The sequence below is a fragment of the Balaenoptera physalus genome, assembly GCF_965194825.1.
Source record: "Balaenoptera physalus genome assembly, chromosome: 2".
Taxonomy (NCBI): domain Eukaryota; kingdom Metazoa; phylum Chordata; class Mammalia; order Artiodactyla; family Balaenopteridae; genus Balaenoptera; species Balaenoptera physalus.
The window spans coordinates 119779435-119796277 of record NC_138883.1 but is presented as its reverse complement, the minus strand read 5'-3'; the positions used below and the strand labels follow the sequence as shown (position 1 = coordinate 119796277).

General features: G+C 39.8%; 2 protein-coding genes across 11 annotated transcripts in view; one reads left to right on the top strand and one right to left on the bottom strand.

Annotated features, from left to right (window-relative positions):
• Positions 1-11637, bottom strand: part of PEAK1 (pseudopodium enriched atypical kinase 1) — a 298121-nt gene extending 286484 nt beyond the window's left edge. For 7 of the 9 annotated variants that reach the window (XM_082452586.1, XM_082452585.1, XM_082452589.1 and 4 more), the window contains exon 1: positions 11419-11633. The gene's annotated coding sequence lies outside the window, so the exon portion shown is untranslated. Of the gene's footprint in view, positions 1-11418 lie in introns of all 9 variants that reach the window. The other 2 variants (XM_082452592.1, XM_082452593.1) reach the window with 2 other exon arrangements.
• Positions 11638-12093: 456 nt separating this feature from the next.
• The window catches only part of HMG20A (high mobility group 20A), a 68790-nt gene continuing 64040 nt past the window's right edge, over positions 12094-16843 (top strand). The window contains exon 1 of one of the 2 annotated variants that reach the window (XM_082452685.1): positions 12094-12142. The gene's annotated coding sequence lies outside the window, so the exon portion shown is untranslated. Of the gene's footprint in view, positions 12409-16843 lie in introns of both variants that reach the window. The other variant, XM_082452686.1, reaches the window with a different exon arrangement.

The window sequence follows — 16843 nt, the reverse complement described above, 5'->3', positions numbered from 1 at the left end:
TAATAGGATTCAAATTTTATTTGCACATGTTTAATAAACATATATATGTGAAATAAAATCTAAGTCAATAATTAAAGTTCAACTCTCTAAATTAGGAACTACTATATTTATAAATTATTTCTATGCTGCTGATAGTACAACTTACATTTTCACTGATGCTATCATTCCACAAGCTGCATTTGTAAGGAAAGGAGTATATAAGAAACAATGTAAACTTTGTCTTATTCTATATAGAAGAAAAAGATTATCAAACTACAGGATTCTCTTCTCTCCTTATATTAACTTCTTCATTGAATCTGGAAACTAACAACCTCTTTTAACTTCAGGACCATAGTTGAATTAAGAACTGGCAATCTACCTGAAATATTTAGTTGTGAGGTCTAACATTGTGAATGCAGCCAGTCCCCAAAGGCAAATGCTGAAAAACAGTCTAAGGATATTGTTGCAAAAACAATTTTTCAAGTCAAGGAGAGAACTGACATTAGGAAAATACTTTTTATTGCTTCTCCAATGCCTTAAATCTTCTTTCACACAAACTCCCACAATTACTCCTACTTCATACCCAAATAAAATCTATAAAAACTGTTTCACACCTGGGAAGAAGGCAGTTTCTCAGCATTTGAAATATTCAACTCATTATTTCAAAATATTTAAGAGGTATACCATGGCATCGTCCCTTGTAATAACAAAAGTAAATCAATCTCTTATGAAAATTATGGGTGGGGGAGAATCCTAACTTTAAATAATGCAAAGTGCTCCTGTCATATAAAGGATTTAGGAGGAAAGAGTTTTCCTGCTCCTCCATCATCAAGGGAACCAAAGAAGCTTAGGGAGGGAGAGATAGGGGATTAAGAGGAAAACGTTTCTCTAAAAGATAAGAAACGAAATAGTCTACGTAATGTGGATGAACCTATAAATATACTGGAAAGCTAAAATCTTTCATTAATTTTTAAATGTAATATTTCTACCATTATTTTATTCAACAGCACATGATACTTACTATGCCCCAGGCATTATTGTAAACACTTTTCAATTATTAGTTCATTAACCCTCCGAGGTAGGTACTATCAATATCCCAATTTTACAGATGAGAACACTAAGAATAGAGAAATAAAGTAATTTTCCCAAGACCACACCGCTATTGAGCAGCAGAGATGAGATTCAATCCCAGGCCGTCTGGGTTCACAATCCATGCTCTTAACCACAATGCAATGCTGACTCTCTAAAAAGCAATATGCTCATGAAAGCCCAGTGTCTTATAGTTAAATAGTTAATAAAATCTGCTAAACAAATTAAGAGTGAAAAAAATGGAGAGAGCAAAAAGTAGAAAACCTATTATTCATAGTTCCAACACATTACTATGAGTATAGTTTCCCATCAGTCTTCTTTCCTTGTTCACATAGAGTTTTTGTTTTCCCGTTAGTTATCATTCAGCAGACATAATTTTCTAGAAAATGAAAAACTAAAATATTACTCTCAACATTTTTAAAATAACAGTTAAAATTAATTAAACACATTGTATATCAAACACTTACATGCTTGCTATTATTCTTCTTTCACCTCACAACCCCATAAAGTAGGTGTAAGTATTATCCCCATTTTACAAATGAGGAAACTGAAGCACAGTTAAGAAACTAACTTAAGGTCCCATGGCTAGTAAGCAGTTGAGCCAGGATTCAAATTCAGGCTGCTTGACTCCTGAACTAGAATTCTTTTCTACTCATGGAGGATAGGATTATGAGCTACTTGATACATAAGGATCATGTTTTTAAAGAGTAGTATTGTTTGTTTGGCTTAGCCTAAAATGAGTATGTTAGCATACAGATTTATTTTATTTTGCCCTAATTCTTACTTACACAACTGAAGTTTTCAGTATCTTAAGGTTTCTTGAGCAAGCTAAATAACTCTTCAGGTCTTACTTTACAAGGGTCAAGTATTTTATGTAATTCCTTCATTCAACAACCATTTGAGTATCCATTACATGCTAGGAACTGCGCTAATAAGACAGTCTTTGCACTCAAGGCAGAGTCTCTTTTCACTCAGCATATAAATATGCTAAAGTTTCTCACAATTAATAAATACAACACACTGTACATACAAATGGTTAATAGCTTTGCCAACCATTCAGTGGCAGAATTGAGAATGGAATCCCGTGATTTTTTGCCCCCTATGCTATAAAGTAGATAAATCCCTCATTTTTCTTACAGTTCCTAGAGAGTGACTGATAAATAATTACTCAATAGGTACAATCTGCCTTTCTCATGCTATACCACCTTTTATCAGCTGGCAATGAAAGCCTACCCATTTTTAGTGCAAAGGAGTTGAAATTAAAATATTTTACTAAAACCTTGGTTTACTAGGTTACACACTTAAATTACTTGTAAAGTTCCATAATCGCATCGGGGTGTGACTTTAGTAACCAAATGACAAATGTGAATGTCTAAGACTACCCATGAAAGAAGCAGTCAAAAATGTTGCATGTTCGCAGAAGATGAAGGCCAATTCTGCTTGATTTTACACTGAAACATTTTATTTTACGCAGTCTTAAGATAAATCCCACTGATTGTGAAAAGGTGGCAGAGAGATAAAAGTTAAAAAGTCAGGTGTAGCAGAAACCCTCCTAACCAGTTCACTGAGTGGTTTAATTGATAGCAATGACTAAAGGCACAATTACCCACCTAAGAGCTTAATGAAACCTTGACAAGTTCTTTGACTGATACATATTTACATTCGTGTTTATATGTAGCTAGCATAGGCTTGAGTTCATTATTTCTTATGCCTATGTCCTCTAAGAAGCTTCTCTAGTATGTTATTTGAACCATTATCTGGTATTTGCCTTTCACTGCTACTTTCTTTTTCAGTCTGTAATTTGTCTCATCCTAGATTGTAAATTTACGGCACAGTGTTAACTCCCAAAATGGCTCAGTGCCTTGCCAATAACAGGTATTGAAAAAGTGTTTATTAATAATAGATATGAAATCCACCCTACAGCCACACCCCAATTCTTATCATTTTGCAGAACTGCTTCTCCTCATCTCTCTGACTAGGATGCCCTGGGGTCAGTCCTTGAACCTCTTTTCTAGCTATGTTCACTCCTCAGGTGATCTTATCTATACTGACAACTTCTAAATGTATTCAACCTGGACCATTCTCCTCTGAACTAGAGTCATTTGTTCGATTGCTGACTTGACATCTCGATTACATGTCTCTTAGACATCTCAAAAACGTAGCCAGTCTGGAACAGAACTCTTGAACTCTACCCAGAAACCTGTTCTGCTCACAGTCTTCCCATCTCTGAAAATGGCAACTCCATCCTTCCAGTTGCTTAAGCCAAAAACCTTGGAGTCATCCTTCACTCTTCTCTTTTCACATTCCACATCCAATCCATCAGCAAACCTTGTTGGATCAAAACATACCCAGTTAGAGTCAGAGATATATTTTACACACAGAAAAAAATATAGATATGTGTGGATACATAGATTAGTATGCATACATATATTTCCTAGCTCTGTCCACTGACAGCATCTAGCAGCAGTAGCAACAAGCACACCTAACATCCAGATCTTGACCTCAAAATACCATTCTCCAATAAAAGGAATCAGAGTTTCTTGAAGAAATGAGTCTAGGGCAGAGGCAGGAAAAATACAAGATGAGCCTGAAACATCTAGTAGTGCCAGAAAATAAAGTGTAACATGTACACATACAAAGGATAGGCGCACATCAAAAAGACACAGAAGTCAACCTAAAAGAGCTCCCAATGGGCAAAGCTGGAATAATTCAGGCAACAAAATAAATAATGATACCAAGTGAATTATAACCCTAAGAATAAAGTAAGTATCTATAAATTAGAACTGATATAAATGATTAGATAGATAGATAGATAAGGAACAAACTTTCCTTACAGAAGAATTCCAATTAATAAATGTAGTAAGAATGAGGGAAAATAAACAGTACATGCAGGCAAGATGACTGATGAATGCTAAAATTAGTCAGCAGAGGGGCTTCCCTGGTGGCGCAGTGGTTAAAAATCTGCCTGCCGATGCAGGGGACACGGGTTCGAGCCCTGGTCCGGGAAGATCCCACATGCCACAGAGCAACTAAGCCCGTGCGCCACAACTACTTGGTCTGTGCTATAGAGCCTGCGTGCCACAACTACTGAAGCCTGCACGCCTAGAGCCCGTGCTCTGCAACAAAAGAAGCCACAGCAATGAGAAGCCCACGTGCCGCAATGAAGAACACCCCCCGCTCACCGCAACTAGAGAAAGCCTGTGCGCAGCAATGAAGACGCAATGCAGCCAAAAATAAATAAATAAATAAATTTTTTAGAATAAATAAAATCAGTGAGCAGAGAAACAGGATACTGGCAAAGGCTCAAAGTATCTCTCCCAAAATATTTACCAATTACTGTGGTGGTTGTAATATATGTCCAGAAATTCTTTGATACAACTGCCTCCAGGAAGTGGAATTTAATTCCCCTCCCCTTGAGTGTGGGCTGAATTTAATGACTTGCTTCTAATGATCAGAGTATGGAAGGTGAAAAATAATGGAGAAATCTGGCAGAAACCACCTTAACAAAGTGATCACCCGGTGACATCATGTTGATAACATGGATCTCCTCTATGGCATGATAAGTAGGGCACTTCACTCTGTGATACTCTTCCTCAAACCTCGATAACTAATCATGAGAAGATCTCAGAAAACCCAAATTGAGGAACATCCTACAAGATACTTGACCAGTACTCTTTAAAAAAAAAGTATCAGGTCATAAAAGGTAAGGAAAGACCAAGAAACTGTCATGCATTAGAAGAGATAAGGGAGACTTGACAACTAAAAGCAATGTAGTATCCTGGTTTGGATAATGGAATGGAAAAGGAATATTAGTGGGAAAACTGGTGAAATACAAATAAAGTCTGCAGTTTGTCTGAAGCATTGTACCAATGTTAATTTCTTAGGTTGACAAATGTACCATGGTTATGTAAGATGTTAACATTAGGGGGAAAAGGATGAAGGGTATATGGCAGTGATTCTTAATAGGAGCAATTTTGCCCCACGGGGGCATTTGGCAATGTCTAAAGACATTTTTGGTTGTTACAACAGGGGTATGGTACTGGCATCTATAGACAGAGACCAGGGATGCTGCTTAACATCCTATATAGCACTGGGCAATCCCCACAACAAAGGTTTTAGCCAGTCCAAAATGTCAGTAAGGCTGAGGCTGAGAAACACTGGCATAAAGGAACTCTATGCATTATCTGTGCAACTCCTCCGTAAATCTAAAATTATTTCAAAATAAAAAGTTAAAAATGTATTCAAATCCAATCATTTCTCATCAATTTCCTAGTCTAAGACACCACTAACCCTCAACTAGATTTTTAAAGAGAGCCTCCTAACTGATCTTCTAGTTTTTACTCTTCACCTCTTTACACTACTTTCAACACAGTAGCCAGAGTGAAGTTTTTAAAGCATAAATCTGATCATGTCACTTTGCTCAAAAACCTGTAATGGTTTCCATCTCAAAAAATAAACACCCAAGTCCTTCCAATGTTCTACAGGCTCTATGTAATCTGGATCCAGTTATCTCTCCACTTTGTTTCTCCACAAAGTAGAAACCACTTTCTACTCTTCTATTCACTCCAGTCCAGGCACACTGACCTCCTAGTGTTCTGGGAATACACCAAGCACACCTCTGCTTCAGGGCCAATGCAAACTGTTTCTTAGACCTAGTGTGCTCCTTTACCTCCATCCTTCAAGCCTTTGCTCACTCCTCACCAAGTCTTTCCCAGACATCCTTTTTAAAAGTGCACACACCCCTTGGCATACCTATCCCTCTTGCCTCCTTTATTTTTCTCCACAGCACCTATCTATCACCTTCTAATACTGTATAACAACAAGTTACTTATTTTGTTTAATGTCTGTCTCACCCTCTCTAGAATGTAAGATCCACGAGGGCAGGGATTTTTGTCTGTTTGGTTCACTACTATAACCTCTGCACCTAGAACAATGCCTAGCATGTACTTAATGCTCAACAAACATTTGTTAAATGAACGATACACCTTTGAAGTCCTAAATTTAATATCCCAGTGTCGTTCTACCACTTTTCATCATTACTGCATTTTCTTTCTTATCTCCTTACTTGAGAACACTATGGTTTGGAGAAGAAAGAATGGGTATTGGATCCTGGTTCTATCACTTGATAGTGTGTGTCTCTCTGGATATGTAACTTAACCTTTCTAATCCTCAGTTTCTTCATCTGAAGGAGAATGACAAAGGGATGGATGTAAGATTAATAACACTTATGTTAGGATTAGAAATAAGGTATTAAAGTGTCTAGCACATAGTAGGTAATCCATAAGTAAAAGCTAATATTTTTTGCTCCCTCTTCACTAGTTCTTCGGCTTCACACTGACCTCTAACTTTCACGCCCTTCATTTTCTCCCAGTTGAATCACCCCTTCTATGATTCCTGCTCATGAACCAACCTGGACTCCACAGTTCATTTCAGTCACAGTCCTTAACATCATTAATTCCCTCAACCAACTGCCCTTTAGGTATCTCTACCAAGCAGGCATCTGCAAAGCAGTGGGTAACAGCCTGGGCTCTGGAACTGAACCACCAGGGTTTGAACGCCAGCTATTCATCTTACAATCAGGGAGAATAACAACAGTACCTACCTTATGAGCTCTTGTGAGTATTAAATGGTTTCTTCAGCTATACATACCCAGAGTGATCAGTGCTGGAGAAAAATCAAACCATGCAAATTGGTATCCCTACAAATCCAAGGTCTACAACCTCAAATGGGTCCTCAATGCTACCTAACAATCCTTTTTCATTATCCTAGTCGTGTGTCTGTCTGTCTGACTCTCCCCCCCTCCACCATTCCCTTGGAAGCTGTTATACACTTACACTCTCTTTTTAAAGAACCCCTATTCTACCATGTTCCCCATCATTCTAAGCAGGTACTCAAAAATGATATGAGACACATCAACTCGTTCTCCTTCCTGCCCCTATCATTTAGAAACTTATTTACAGTGCCTCCAACTTCACCTCCTTCCTTTCTGCTCAATGAAAAAGGAGAATCATCTCCTACCCAAGACCAACTTCTCTACCTATGCCTTGGATCCCATCCCCTCCTACTGTCTCCAAATCCTTGGCTCCATCAATCACCTCTGTCCCCCATCTCTCTGCCTCCCCCACATTGCTTCAATTTCTCCCCTCCACTGGTGCTTTCCAATCCCACATAAACATGCCCAAGATCCTCTTAATTTAAAAGAGGGGGAGAAGGAGTAAACTTCTCTAAATCCCCTGCATCTCCCTTCACCTATACTATTTGTTCAGTCCTTTGTTGAAAACACTGTATCCCTCTCAATTAGCTACCCTTCCTAGCTGTCATTGACTCTTCAACCCCCTTACCCCCAAAGCACTACAATGTAGCTACCTGCTCTAGCTGAAGTTACAAATGACTTAATCACCAAGTTTCAGGGACTTTTTTCAGTTATCTTACTTGGCCTTTTCATGGCAGGATACAGTATTGTCCACTCCTAGTCCTTGAAATATTCTTCTCCCTCAGCTTCTGTGACAATTCTCGCATAGTTCTTTTTTTTCAGCTTTGGTCTGTCTGGCACAGATGTTTGGCTTCTCTTAGTTGTCTGCCCCATTCAGTAGCTCACAAGAGAAATATGGGAATCATGCTAAATCTTCAATCTTGCTCAACTCTGTAATCTGATTATTTACCCTGTCCTGTTGATAATACTTCCTAAACCTCTTATACATCCACTCCTCTTTTACATCTCTCAACATTTCTCATCAGGAATGGCTTCCTAACTGGTCTTGCTTCCAGTTTTGCCCTTCTCTAATCCAGCATTCACCTCACTGCCTAGAACACAAATATGATTCTATCACAGCATAATTTTTCCCCCCACTAAATCCTCACAGCCTTCAGGACAAAGTTAAAGCTCCTTAGTTTGGGTCATAAGGCATTCAGTGATTTGGCTTCTTATCACTTCATCAGCCCGTTTTAAAACTCTGCTGTCCACTTGTGCCTACTGAGTACTTGAACGTGGCTAGACTCACCTGAGATGTGGTATAAGTATAAAATACATACCAGATTCTGAAGACTTAGTATGAAAAAGAGAATGTCAAATATCTCAATAATGCTTTTTTATAGTGATTACAAACTGAAATAAAATTTTAGATATATCAGCTTAAATAAAATATATTACTAAAATTGATTTCACCTTTTCCTTTTTTAACACGGTTCATAGAAAATTTTAAAATACATACGTGAATTACATTTGCGACTTGCATTATTATATTTTTACAGAAAAGCACTGGTCTAGAATGTCCTTTCCCTTTTTCTGAACCTAGTTAACTGCTATCTATTTTTGAAGATTAGCTCAGGTAACCCACTAAGATGCATTTCGGGACACACCCCTCCCAAAACCCCAAGTCTTAGCCAACTACCCCTCCTGCTCTGTGCTTTCATCCATAGGAATCTGCTTACACCTGTTATATATCACTCCACATTATAATTATTGGTTATCAGTTATCTTCTCCTCCTAAACTATATGCTCCTTGCAAAAAGGCATATCATTCTACATATACTCAGGGCTTACCACCATGTTTACCACTGAAAAGGCACTCAAAATATTTGCTGAACAAATGTGAACTATCTATTCCTGGCCTGAAAGTTACTAGAATTTCTCCAAGGAAAACAAACCAGCAAAGAAGGAGTCTAGACTTTCCCAAGAGCTCCAGTAATGAAAGGATCAGAATGATGGTAGGAAGTAGGAATTAAAGTAAAGAGAAGAGCAATAAGAAAATAAAGCTCATCACACACAACTACCTATTAACAGTGAAAACAGGAATTTGCAGCAGTGAAATGGAGCCTTGAACTCAACTTGGCATGCCAGGGGCCACAGTTTGGTTCCTAAATTACTCAAATAACCCATCCAACAAAAGAGTATGATTTGGCAGGTTTCAACACAAACAGCTAGAGCCCAGCACCTGTTCCACTTAAACAGAGCATCATTACAGTTAAAAACAACAACAAATCTCTCTTATGAAGCAAACGCTAATCTCATGGTGCTTCACCACGGAACAATTTAGAAGAGTTATTATATGAAATGTGCCAAAGCATGAATTTATGGATGATGCTTATTTGGCAAATATGGTTGGCACTGCTAGATGTTGAAAAACACGTATGCAAATAAGCAAATAAAATTTTTAAGCTCTCAGACTTAAATATTTACATTATCATAAATGTACAAAGATAAATGTTTATATGAGAACATATACAACACATTCCAGGAACACATTTTTTAATGTGATTGTCAGGAACAGTTATGAAGTGGCATTATTTCTTTATGGGCCTCAGGGTAGACTCTTAAAAATGACTTCTGACAGAATGTTAATGGGGTACAAAAATTATGGAGGAAGTTTTTCTGTACTATCTCTGGGTAAAATGAATAGTACAAATGACTTAATCACCAAGTTTCAGGGACTTTTTTCAGTTATCTTACTTGGCCTTTTCATGGCAGGATACAGTATTGTCCACTCCTAGTCCTTGTATCATAATAGTTCAAAGCAATCTTATCTTTTCCTTTCACCAAAATACTTTTCTTCCCATCCTGGAACCCAGCCAAACATAAATGTCAAACCATAAATGCACGGGGGCGGGGAAGGGATGAAGAAGAGGACCACACATCAAAAAGGCTTAAAGAAAATAATTTGACATTTTTTTTCCCCACATAATATAGTCATGTTAGAGTCTCCAAAAATAAAGACATGATAAAATATTTCCCCTCTTCCCCTCTGACAGTTAAGGAAAGATGTTTGTTTTTTTCACATAGTTTGTGAGTTGGTCATAGCCAAAACTCACTAGCAATGGTATGAATTCTGCTTCCATTGTTAACTGTTAATCTCTGGGTCGAGGCTACAACTCCCATCTCTGAAGTCAAGAAAATGTACCATACTTGCCATTACAGTTTACTAAACGAGTCACCGAAGAGAAGTGCCAGGCACTTCAGAAAGTAATTAGGGTAGTCAGTGGACTGAGCTATCTAGAAATGTTCTGAGATTATAGAGAAGCCATCATGAAGCAAGTATTCAAGATTGCTCATGGAAAGTTTTACCCCTGTGGATAATTCACGGTTTTCACTTCTACACTGCAGAGAGCAATATGAGTTCTCCGACTATACACATTACCACATCATTTCATTTATCAGGGGAAAAAAAGAGAAGAAAAAAAGGCGTTGTGGCTGAACAAAAATCAAGAGGTAGGCCCCAAAACAGAATCCTCAAGGCAATCCCAATTCAGGTGAAAAGCTGTGGACATACATCATACAATGACCTAAAAATAGCCTTTCATGTAAATCTCCAAGTATTTAATTCAACGTATAATCTTACCACATTTAACAGAGGCAGAAGAAAAATGTATTAGGTTTTCTATAACAAGGCCAATAAAGATGAAATCATAGTTTTCCTTTAACTCGTCACTATCCCCTCAACCCCAACCTGGCAATAACTCCATTCCACAGCTCTCAAATTCCAAAACGGGGATCCTAAAAAACACAACGTATTGCAAAAAAGTTAACATTTAAAGGTGGGAGGGCTCCTCTTTCCTGTTGCTCTCAGCAGTCTTTAATGCAGTCAACGGACGAAAAAACGAAATCAAGCTCTCAGACGGATGGTGCAGGCAACAGGGAGGGGGTAGAGAAGGGGCTCAGACGGCAAGTCCTCATCGCGGGAGGTGAGAAAAGTTGCAAGAACGGACGAGTCAAAGGGCGAAGGAGAAACAAAACTGACCCAACGAACCACTCAAAATCCCCCCAAAACCGAGGAAACCCGCACGTTAGGGGGCTCACAAACCGTAGAGCGAAGTGAGCAGGCAAAGAGCCACCGGGTTTCACCCTGGCGCTGCTGGCCAGGCTGCGCCGGATCCTCCCGGGTTTGGAGGTGGATGTCCGTGCAAACTTAGCAGAAGCGAAAGGAGTCCTTCCTGCCCCAGCCTCACTGCGTCCGGCTCCTCCAGGATTCACTTTCCCCAGCAGCCTTCCAGCCGCGCCCGGGGGCGTCCCTCGCCGCCAGGTCCCAACTTTCCCTCCTCTGGGGGGCGCCGAGCTGCCGGGGCCGCCGCCGCCACAGCCACCGAGAGAGGGGGCGGGAGCGGGGGCGCGAGGGGGCGCGCGGCGCCAGCGGGCTCCGGGGGCCGCAGGGCGCGGGGGTGGCCGTGGCCGGAGAGCCCGCGCCGGGCCGGACGCACCGGCCGCCAAAGCCCTCGCGGCAGCGCCACCCAGACCCCACGCCGCCCCGCCCGGATTCCCCCAGGTCAGCCCCCTCACCCCTCGGCGACCCAGGTCCCACAAGCCGGCGCGAGAGGAGAAGGGAAAGGAGGCGACGCGGGCAACCTTGCCCCAGTTACCTGAGGGGCTCAAACGCCGCCGCGGTGACTACCTTCGCCGGCCGTCCAGTACCCTTCCTGGTGACCGCGGCCACCGCCGCCGAGCAACTGACACTGACTAACAACAACTAACTAACTACTAGCCGCCGCCGAGTCCACCGCGCGCTCCCAGCCGCCCGTAGACCGCCCAGCCCACCAGCCTGCCCGCCTCCTCCCAGCCCGGCGCGCCGCCCCTCCGCGCGCGCACTCGCTGCCGCGCTCCTTAAGCGAACACGCGCGCGCGCACACGAGGCCACGGCTCTATCCCAGTCTCGCCTCAGCCCCGGGGGAGGAGTCACCATGAGGCCCCTCCTCTCGCGTTCCTACCTCCCGAGGAAGAGACTTAGAGAGCGTCTGATTGGCTGAGGGAGGCGTGGCCAAAGGAAGAGGGCGGGACGACCAGGACCTTGGGCCGGCGTGAAGGGAAATTTCAGTTCAATTACGTACCAGGGGAAAAAAGGGAACGAAGTATTGGTCCATTTGGTGCCTAAACCCCTTAGGTCTGCCTACCGTCGAATATAGGATATGTGTCTTCAAGGATTCCATCACATAGTAATAACCAATTTAAGTCCCAATACTTTCTGCAGGCCTTAGCAATTTAAAAAACTACATCTCCCAGAAACCTCCGCGAAAATAAGTCTCACCTTGCGTAATCACGTAGTCCTTCGCCTCCTTTGAACAAAATAATCCCTCCATTTTTCTGAAGGTATGGGGAATAATATTTCATTTTTCTCCTCACCAGAACAGCCTTAAGTGCTGCGATTAGAGAAGTTACCTATGGGAAGGTGGTTAAGCGATTAGGTAAAGAGAAAGAAAAGACATCAAAATAAAGTACTGCGGAGGAATTTTTGTCAAGCTGTGAGGCGACGCAGTGAGAAGAGTGAAGGCGATTGAGAGGGGCTCAGGGAATTGTCCCCTGTGCCAGGGACTTTCTTTAGGCCCCAGGCCCCTGCCTACCCCTGTCGTCAGCAGGTCAGTAAGCAAGGCGAGCTTGGGGGTGGCCACAGTGGAGGTGCCCTTCACCCCTTGAAGATCATCCCTCTTTTGCTGTTATTGGTTTGTCTCGGTTTGAGGCCGACTGAATGGGGGCGCCTCACTTCCGGTTGGGGGAGGGGAGGAAGGCCATTCTGGGGGAGGGGGGAACATAACTCACTTCCTGTGGGGGTAGGGTGATGGGTTGGGGTGTCCAACCCACTTCCTGTGCCGGCGAGGTCTTGAAAAGGTGTTGCTTGGTGCCATATGCATAGACGGTATCTTAAAGCTTTGGGATTGTGTCTTACGTGAAAAGTTAGGTTATTCCACGAAGTTGTGCTAATCACCAGCCTCCAGTCAGAATTTATGTGACTTTTGGTTCCATGTGTAAGAGGAAAATTTTCTCCCCAACAGAATTTTCTTAATGCGTTATTCAAAGAATTCGAAACCCCTTGTTAAAACTCTTTACTCTTCTCTACAATACGACATGCTTTCTTGTGTGACTCATGAATTGCCCACCCCTTCTCCCTTACTCAAGTCCAACCTTGACTTAGTGAGGTTTAGGGGTGTTCTCCGCCTTGACATGCCACAGGAACTCTGTAGCTACTCTTGAGGTCGTTTATTACAGGACTCAATATTTTACATAAATTATGAAGCATTTTCACCTTATCAGAGTGAAAATATCATACTGAAGTACTCAATTACTTGTTGTTACCTTAACTGATGTGATTGGGATCTTAAATCCTTAGACCTGTTGATTTTAGGCCAAAGGTTTTGCCCTGGGCCTGAAAACAACTTCCTCAGCTCTAAAAATTCTTATAGGTATCTTACATGTAACAATTGTGAAAGTTGCACTGTAGTACATTTTCCCCCTTTGTGATTTAATTAAATTCAGCACCGATTTAAAAATGGTGTCTGCACTTTGTAGTTTTAAGGCATGGTGCAGGGATCATGAGATTCAGCTCAGATTTTAAGGAGGGGGAAAATTTGGCTCACAAAGGACAAAAGATTAATACCAGAATTTTCTGTTTTTCCTATATTCTCAATGTTTTATAAGAAACTATACGTAAAGTGGTAATGAACAGTCAACAGTTTGATTTCTTGGCTTCTGTTTTCAAGTACCACAGTACTTGGTAGGTTGGGGTGGGGAGGGTACTGAAGGAATCAATCTATTTGGAGTTTATGAAATCTCAACAACTTCAATAATTTTAGAATATCAAGTGAACTGTAATGTCTTTCAAGAATTTTTAAAAGAATAAGGCCTGTGTATTTTTTCCTTTGGGGTTGTCACCTAATCTACCCTCAGAATTTGCAGTTGTTTTAATTCTGATTCTTTTCGAAAGCTAGTTTGTTTAGAGTTTATTAGAAAATGTGATTTAAACTAAAATGTTTGAACAACTGTAACTTAAGTGTTACAGTAAGGAAAAAATATATGTTTTAACTTTCTATAGACATTAAAAAAAAAAAAAAACTAAGACCCTAAAATCAGTGAGTTATCTTTTGAAGGACTATAGGATTTCTGCAGAAGTTGAAAAGGCAAGACACAATTATGTCTGTGTTGTTATTAATAGAAGGTTAGGGACATGTAGACTGCCTCAAGCAACTATTAATTGATTAGAAAGAAGGTATTCATTATCTTCTATATTAGAGTAATATAGAAGAATATATGATATGATCACCCTGACAAATTAAACTATTAAACTACAGTATTAAGAATTACTGAAGTGAGTAAAGATTGTGGAACTAAATGAAATAGATAGAGAAAAGATAGTTAAAATATTGATTGAGATACAGCAGTATTGCCTTTAGGAAATTATCTTTGGAAAGCAAAGGAGTTTTTAAAATTGGTCTTTATACTGTTCCAGGGAAGAAATGCAGTATAATAGAAATAAGAAAACTTGTTGCAGCTGAGAGACTTGAGCAGCTTGAAGAACTGTCTGTTCAGAAGAAAGCAATTTTTAAAGCACATATTTGAAAAAAGATGTTTTGTGATAACAGGCAGTTATTCATTGGTTCCGTCAAAGAAGAAATATTAGAAAAGCTTGTGAAAAATAGAAGGAAGTTCATGGAACCTGCTTGTATTCTCTTTAAAAGTGTTTCTGTAGAGAGGCTTGCTGTCTTCCAAAGGCTTTTTTTTTCCCCTTAATGTTCTTTGTTGCAGTTTTCTTTGCATGTTCTAATAGAAACATACTATCAAAATTAGAAAAGTAAAGACTTTTGTAAGTGTACTCTGTTACTTCTTTAAGTAAATGAATTTGAGGTTTTCATTTCATTCCTTGTCATCAATAATAAAGAGATTGTCCATTTTTTTTTCAGAATATTTAGATTAGATAACCATTTTCATTTCCAAAAAGCAGTCATTGGATATACCGCTCACAGCTCACAGCAGTTTGAAATATTAAAACAGTAGGTCAAAATTCTGGATTCCATCTCACTGAAATTTGATTATCCATGAAATACTAGATGCTATCTATAATGCAAAAGGGTCTTTTCATTCTTTTGTCTACCTACCTTTTAAAAATCATGCTCTTGTTTTACAACTATTGCTTTTTTGTATGTTTCTTGTTTTGGTAGTTGCTTGTTTTTGCCATGGGGTTGAGTGTTAAGAGAATATGCTAACAACATGAATGGTTTTTAAACCTACTGTTCTGCTGTCTTTATTTCAGGGCCTTCAAGAGTATTCAAACGAGAATACCCCTTACGTGACTTTTCATTATTTCAAGAAAAGTTTATTGAGTGCTTACTGTATACTAGTCTCTGTTTTAGGGACTTGGAATACATCAGTGAATACAGACAAATATCCGTATTCTCTTGGAGTTTACTCTCTAGTTTCCAAATCAAAACTGGAATTTTGCTCCCTTGATATTCCTAAATAAGCTCTATAGTGTGATCATTGTTCAAACTGATCAAGAAACAGCCCTAAGCTTGATCTCTCTTGGTCTGATCTCTAAGCCATTCTAAACCCAGTTTTGAATATTTCAGTTTAATTTTTCTTCAGACCATTAAAGCCCCTGTGTTAAATATTCAACCCTTTTCTTTGATGCATGCATCATGACTCTACCATTATAGCCTCCTTTGTTCACAAATTAAAGTGAACAATGGGGAAAATATGGGATCAGACAGGCTTGGGTTCAAAAGTGATGTCTACATTTTACTAGCTGAGCTTCTTACTAGCTTGGTAACCTCTAATAATTTACTTGACCTCTCTGAGCCTCACTTGCCATAAACCTAAATGAGGTTATTTGGTGGATCAAGTATATTATATGTAAATCACCTGGCACAATGCCTGGTGTTAGCAGCTTAATGAATGCTATTATTTTTCCCCCAGTTTGCTTCTGTTATTCTAGCTATTGGGATTTGCCTACATGTCTGTTTTAAGCCTTACATATTCCCCGAAGTATGAGGATGCAGTGCTAAAATTATTCAGATTCATCCTTCCCCAGTCTCAGTGAGCTAAGCATGCTCACTTAGCTGTCAAGAGTTTATTTTTTGTTCCTTGTGGAAGGAGAAATCACTAATTTCCGTGATTACTTTAGATAATAAGCATAATAGAAAAGTTTCAAGAAAAGGTTAAGGAATCACTAAAATAATTTGAATTGTTAAAGGAAGACTTTTTGAATCATTCTTCTAAACCTATTTAAATACTAAGCCTAATATTCAAGACCCTTCTGTCATTACCCATCTACACATTCCTAACTAGATTGGTCTCTGAAAAAAAAATTCTATACAGTATCCAGCCTTTTCTATCTTTGTTCATGCTATTCTCTGTGTGGAACACTTTCTCTTTTCCTGGGAATCCTTATCTATCAGAATGCCACCTTCTTTGTGGCCCTTTCTCAAGTGCCACCTTCAGCTTCAAGAAGTATTGTCTGATGTCTGTCCTCTTCTCTGTCCATTCTCCCAACCATATGTGTGTCTGTTGACCCTCCAGAGCATTTTGTACTTTTCTTATGGCATTTAATATACAGTGCTACTGCTGTTGTATGTTTCTGTTGTTACTGTACTGTCATATGTAGAGTTTATGAACTGTCATAAAAGTCTGCAGACTATAACATATTCCTATCTGTGTCTGCTGTCAAACCTAGCACAATGCCATTCACATCATAAGTATTCAGTAAATATTAGTGGAGTTGAATTGGCAATTGGGGTAGATGAAACTGATCAATAACGTTTGTCCACTATTTATAACCAGTATTAAACACAGTGACCCATGTACAGTAGACACTCAAAGATCTGTTGAATGAAATGGTAAGTAGTTCTCCCATTTGTGAGCATAGGGTATCAATATATTGAGCATATATTAAACACCTACTATATGATGAGACCTATGAGAACTGATCCCTGCCCTCAATTTAATTGGAAAGAACTAAGTGGTAATTAATACGTACAGATTCTGAAGACTGAAGGTGTTTGAGTGAAGGTGGGGGTAGGGAGT